The sequence below is a fragment of the Camarhynchus parvulus genome, chromosome 26 (assembly GCF_901933205.1).
Source record: "Camarhynchus parvulus chromosome 26, STF_HiC, whole genome shotgun sequence".
NCBI classification, from domain to species: domain Eukaryota; kingdom Metazoa; phylum Chordata; class Aves; order Passeriformes; family Thraupidae; genus Camarhynchus; species Camarhynchus parvulus.
This window is the reverse complement of record NC_044596.1, coordinates 2,166,972-2,173,255: the sequence shown is the minus strand read 5'-3', so window position 1 is coordinate 2,173,255 and position 6,284 is coordinate 2,166,972.

The following is a 6,284-nucleotide window of genomic DNA, read 5'->3' as shown; positions in this document are numbered from 1 at the left end:
CCAAGCAGAAAGATAGCACAGGCAAACAAGTCAGCAAATGTGGCAAGTAGAAAAAGGTCTCAGAATTTTCCACTGCAAGAAAACTGGAAAACAACTTCTAGCTTAAACTGTAATGTACTGACTTTGTGTGATTGGAGAACAGTAACATGAATATGGTAATTACAGTAGTTATGATGGACTATAGATAATAGTTAAGGTATAGATTGGTTCTACTGTATTAAGATGCTCAGCAAAGAAAAGTTTATAATGCATTGTAACCAAAAGAAAAGCATGCATTATATAATATATATATACAATGCATTGTATAATGCAATGTAACCAAAACCAAAGGGTCTCCAGGCCTGCCTGCAGCTGGAGCTGACAGCTGTAGGCACAGCTCTGTCACCCACCACCCTGGACTGCTGTGACATCTTGGATGGAATAAACTGCATTTTGAAGAGCTGCCTGGAGTCCCACATCTCTCATTCAGGCTCTTACAGTGATGCTCAACATGAGGTGCCATTAGTAAGAGCCTGAGTTAGGGGATGTGGGTCTCCAGGCCTGCCTGCAGCTGGAGCTGACAGATGTAGCACAGCTCTGTCGCCGACAACCCTGGACTCCTGTAACCTCTAGGATGGAATAAACTGCATTTTGGAGAGCTGCCTGGAGCCCCACATCTCCCATTCAGGCTCTTGAACCCGTCCCTCTCCTGCCCAGGAGCTGCTGGAGCATGGCCAGCACGGAGCTGCTGCTGCCTGGCTGCCCTCACCACGGGCAGCTCGGGCAGATGGCAGGCAGGGCACAGCACATCCTGCAGAAAGCCACGCTGGGAGGCTTTTGTTTTGCTGCCTGAAGCTTCTCTTTCAGGTTTCCAGGGCGTCAAGGGGTCTCTGGGAGAGGGAGAAGCTCTGCTGGGATGGGAGAAGTGTCCAACCTTCCCCAGAGAGGGCTCAGGGTGGTGCCTGATCCTGCTCTGGCATCACCCAGGGACAGGCTGGACTTGGCTTTGAAGCTTTTGGCGATGGGTAAAGACATTAAAAATCCTGCCAAATGCAAAAATAAGGGGAAGAAAGAAGCAGGTGGGACAGAAAGCAGAGAGCAGGGGGGTGATGGGGGTGTCAGGGTGCAGTGAGGAGGGAGAAACCCAATCCAGCCGAGTGGGTGCATAATTTATTCCCCCATTAGCTATTCATAAGGCAGCCCTTTGTATCAAGTCTCCTGACGTCCTTGTAACAACTTCAGGCCTTTCTGTGGAGCATCACCCTCCGGGGGTGCTCCTGTGCCACTTTGCCATGCGAACATGATTCTTGATGTGTCCTGGGCCTTCGTTACCACCATTCAGCAGAACCAGTAATTAATGAGATTCCCATGGCTGCAGTGTAACAGGAACCTCTGGGAAATACCCAGGGCAGTGCCACCTCCGAGGGTGCTGGGCCTGCACAGCCCTGCCTGGTGCTTGAAGGATGAGCTTGGACTTTGGGGTTTCCTCCTGAGCTGGGTTAAAGCCCAGTGGGCAAGGCGTGGAGCTTTCCTGCAGCACCTGCTGGCCCTGATTTCTGTGGGGTTGGATGTGAGGGTGAGCACCGAGGTGTGGGTCAGCTCAGTGTGGCAAGGAGAGGTGGGGGAGGCCCATCCATGCTGCTCTGCAAGCTCCTGGTCACGCTGCAGCCTCAGCCTGGGATGGTGTTCACAGGAGTCCGAGGATGAGGGAAGAGATGAGGAGCTGACTCCATGTTTCAGAAGGCTTGATTTATTATTTTATTATATATATTACATTAAAACTATACTAAAAGAATAGAAGAAAGGATTTCATCAGAAGACTGAGAATAGAAAAAGAAAGAATGATAACAAAGGCTTGTGGCTCAGACAGAGAGTCCAAGCCAGCTGGGCTGTGATTGGCCATTAATTAGAAACAACCAACATGGACCAATCACAGATGCACCTGTTGCATTCCACAGCAGCAGATAACCATTGTTTAAATTTTGTTCCTGAAGCCTCTCAGCTTCTCAGGAGGAAAAATCCTGAGGAAAGGATTTTCCATAAAAGATGTCCGTGACATCAGCCTGTACCTTCTTCCCCCAGGAGAAGAGGGGTTTAACACATCCCGCATATTCCTGGCATAAAGCTGACCAGGACACCACACTACAGGCTTGGAAGGAGCCACCAGAGCAGCCAAAATCTCCTGCAGCACCAAGAAGTGCTCAGGGAATGAGCTGGGTCTTGGCTAAAGGGAAGACCCTTCTGCACCCTTGGGGTTTTTGTCACCTCTTCCCCAGCACTGCCTTTGAGCTAATGTGGGGCCCCTTTTCCTGTTCCCCACAGTGTGGGATGCTCAGAGATGAATGCAGGGCCCCTTTTCATGATCCCCATAGATTGGGGTGCTCAGAGCTGATGTGGGGCCCCTTTTCCTGCTCCCCACAGTGTGGGGGGCTCAGTGTCTCCTGGAAACCCCCTGAAAATCTCCCAGAGCCTCTTTGGGACACAGACAGGTCTCAAGTCAACCAAATCCCAAAGTTTTGGCCTCGTGGCCCTAAAGCATTGCACAGGGAAGAGGTCAAGGCCAGATCCCAAAGCCTTGCAGCCCCCATTGAGGCAGCAGCACACCCTGGTGGGACCCAGGGCCTGGACTACAGCCCACACCTGGGCAGGGAAGAGCTCCTGGACACTTGGGTGTCGTTTGGTCTTAAAATGTAAATGTTGATCTTGAAAACAGGGGGAAATCCCTCAATGCCAAGGGACTCCCTCCCTCCATAAGAGTCCTGCCCATGGAGCAACAATGGGATAAATCTGTTCCCAGGCTCTGAAGGGATCCCTGGGGGGACAGTAGTTATTGGTAATTAATAGGATTCCAGTAGTAGTTATGTGTAATTAATAGGATTTAGCACTGATAAGTGGTAGCTTTGTAGCTGTGTGTAATTGCAAGCGAAATAATGTAAATCGGACGCAGTTGTCTGTTTATTAGTTAATTAAACTGGTTTATTATTTATGTTGATTAATTATTAGTGATTATTGGTTAATTCTTATTAGTATATATATTATATATTTATATATAATATAAATATATATTAGTAGTATATTTATATATAAGATATATATTCATAATATAATATAATATAATATAATATAATATAATATAATATAATATAATATAATATAATATAATATAATATAATATAATACTATATAATACTATATTATATTATATAAATATACTATATACTATAAGATATATTATATTTATATATAGTATAAATATATATTATTAATATATATTATATAGTTAACTAATTAATATTATTATTAGTTAATTAAACTGGTTTATTAATTATGTTGATTAATCAGTAAGAATTAGAGACCCTATCAGTTCTAGCTCCAGCTTTCAATATAAAGGAGGAAAGCCAGACCCTGAGGCAGCAATCCAGAATGTGATTCTTCTGAAACTGGACCTTGGATGGCTGCATCTCTGAGGAACCCAAAGGGGTAAGGAAGTGTTGTAAACATGTTAAACACCAGCCTGGTTACTCTTCCACTTGGACTGTCTTCCACAGTAACCTGCAACCCTCAAGGTGATGTATTTAATGTAAAAGTTCTTTCATTCCCATTTTTAGCTCATTAGTTCCTACGTGGTCGAAGTCCTCCCCTGGGGGTGGCAGCTGGAGGTTTGGGGGGGTTTGGGGCATTTTGGGGCTGAGTTCCGCCCTGTGTGGAGCCGCTCCCAGCCCTGTTTGCAGCACCACATTTCTCCCTGTGTTTCCTTTAAATCCAAGGGCAGCGAGGCAAGGTAGGGTTTCACTGGGGTGTAGGATTTCCGAATCTGAGTCTTTCCTGAGACAAACCCCAATCCTTACCTGTGTGTCAGAGACGTGCAGGGACCTGCCATGTCCAGAACCCCTGGGATCCTCCTCTTCCCCGAGGAAGGGCTGTAAGCTGGGCTGCCTGAGCAGGGCTGCAGGTGAGTGATGGCTTTTATTGTGTTTTCTCTGCTTGTAGACTCCACTGATGATATCCTGGAAATGAACCTGAGCCCAACACCCAGCTGGGAAAGTTCCCACCTATATTAAGCCATTTATTTTACTTTATTGACAGTAGGATGTGGAAGAATCACCTGATTGAAAAGGTTTCCATTTTATCTCCAGCTAAATTGGTGCTGGGTTCGTGGTTTTAGACCAACTTGTGCTGATACAGGAGTTTTGGCTGCTCTTGGGTCTGTGCCCAACCCCAGACAGAGACACTCTGTGCTTTGAGCATTTACAGCCTCTCTTTCTCTTCCAAGACTTAAATAAAGTGGTTACCTTTGGCTGTGATCTTTTTTAATGGCTTTGAATGCTTTGCAAGGCTTCCATTAGAAAATCCTCAGCTGCTTTCTGTAATCTGCTTTATGGGAATGTGTGCAAGGAACAGCGAGGGCATTGAACATTCAGAGGAAATATTGGTTGCCTTCAGCCTGCTCCAATTAAACTGTGAGGACCTGGAGTGAAATAATTCATCAGGATTTCTGACAGGCTGAAATCCATGGCTGCCAAGGAGTCACTTCAATCCCGAAGCAGTGTTGGGATGAATTAAACTGGGAGGGGATGGGGTGCAGGAAAGATGATGTCAGGTTCAGGCTGCAATAATGATGATGATGATGATGATGATGATGATGATGATGATAATAATAATAATAATAATAATAATAATAATAATAATAATAATAATAGTTAATGGGATGTCTCTTTTTAGGTTGGCTTGGGAATGAGAGGGACATTTTAGGTGATCACAAGGAGGGAATGTGGGAATCCCCAGTGACACAGAGCTGGGTGTGGGGTGGGAATATTGGCTCAAAACTGCTGCTGGTTCCATGGATTTGGTACAGTTTGTACTTCGAGGTGAGGAATAACCTGATTTTCTGAGGGTCTGGTTTAGGATGTCCTCCCTGGTGCTGTGGGTCAGTGCAGGAGCCAGTCCTGGTTCTGGCTCAGCGCTCACTGCTCTCTCTACCAGTGCTTCCATCCTCCAAACAACTGCAAAAGTCCATGGAAAACCAGTCCCTGGGGTCAGGGATGGGTGGCAGAGCTCAGAGGGATCAGAGGCAGGTTTTTAATAGGGGAAAAATTATCATCTTGCTGATTCTCAGAGAGATAGGATTGGGGTTCCTGGGCTGAGCTGCTCCAACCCCAAAATGGGTTAAAACTGCAGCTTTGATAGGCAAGGCTCTGTGTCTGTGCCCTGTGACTGATGTCCCATTGCATCCCAAGGTGGAATTCAGCTCCTGGGATGCAGCTGTGCCTTTGGCCTGGCTGGGCAGTGGGGACCAGGCCAGCCCATGCCAGTGCATCTGTTTGTAAAGGTCATGGGAAGGAGACTGGTAAACTGCTCGGAGGCAAAATCAGCTCCAGCTTCCCGAGAGGAGCCTGGGGCTGCCAGGGGAGCAGGGATCCACAGGGAGGCTTTTTGCCTTTTTTTTTTTTTTTTAGATCTTTTTTCCACATTTTGGGGGTGATTTTCCAGACCTGTTTTTCCAGGATTCCTTTTATTTCCTTGGGTTTTCTCTGGAGCAGCATCTTTGGGAGACCCCAGCTTTGCACACCCCACTGCCTCTGCAAGGGCTCCGTGCAGGCTGATCTCAATATTTTCCTATCCCAGTTCAGCAGCACAGCATGGAAACCTGCCCCAATTACACAGGCTGGAATAGAGCTTGAGGGAAAACTCTGCATCCCAAGATGCTGGCAGGAGGATTCAGGATGCAGATGACTTTTGGAGGTCAGTCAGGAAATGCCCTGGCTGGTGCTCCCCCATCCCTGTGTGTCCAATCCCTTCCCAGGGTGATGTTTTCGCCTTTGTTTGGGAAGTTTTGGGGCAGGGAAGGAAGGCAGAGCTGGGGGAACACATAGGAAGGGAAATTGTTGTGGTTTCATGAAATCCTGCTGGAAAAACGGGCAGAGGTTTGGAACAGCAGCTGGGCTGCCTCACATGGGCTGGTGGGTGATGCTCACAGTCCCATTGGAATAACAGAGGGGTTGTGGCCACATCCAGAGCTCTGCCCAGCACCTGCTGGACCTGGAGCTGTCCATGGAGGTGTGCCACCCCCAGAGGGTCTCATGGATGAACAACTCCCCCTGGCCATAGAAAAACAGGATGGCAAAAGCCCTGGGGAAGCAGCTCTGGCTCCTGGAGCTTCAGCAGTGTGGGAGCTCAGTGCTGGCAATCACAGCTCTGGGAACAGAGGATTTTCCTGTGTCCCAGAGAAAAGCCAGGCCTGGGTGAGGAAGTGCCTGGACAAAGGGCCAGAGGGGCCCCGGGGGTGCCTCCACCTGCCTGGTGCT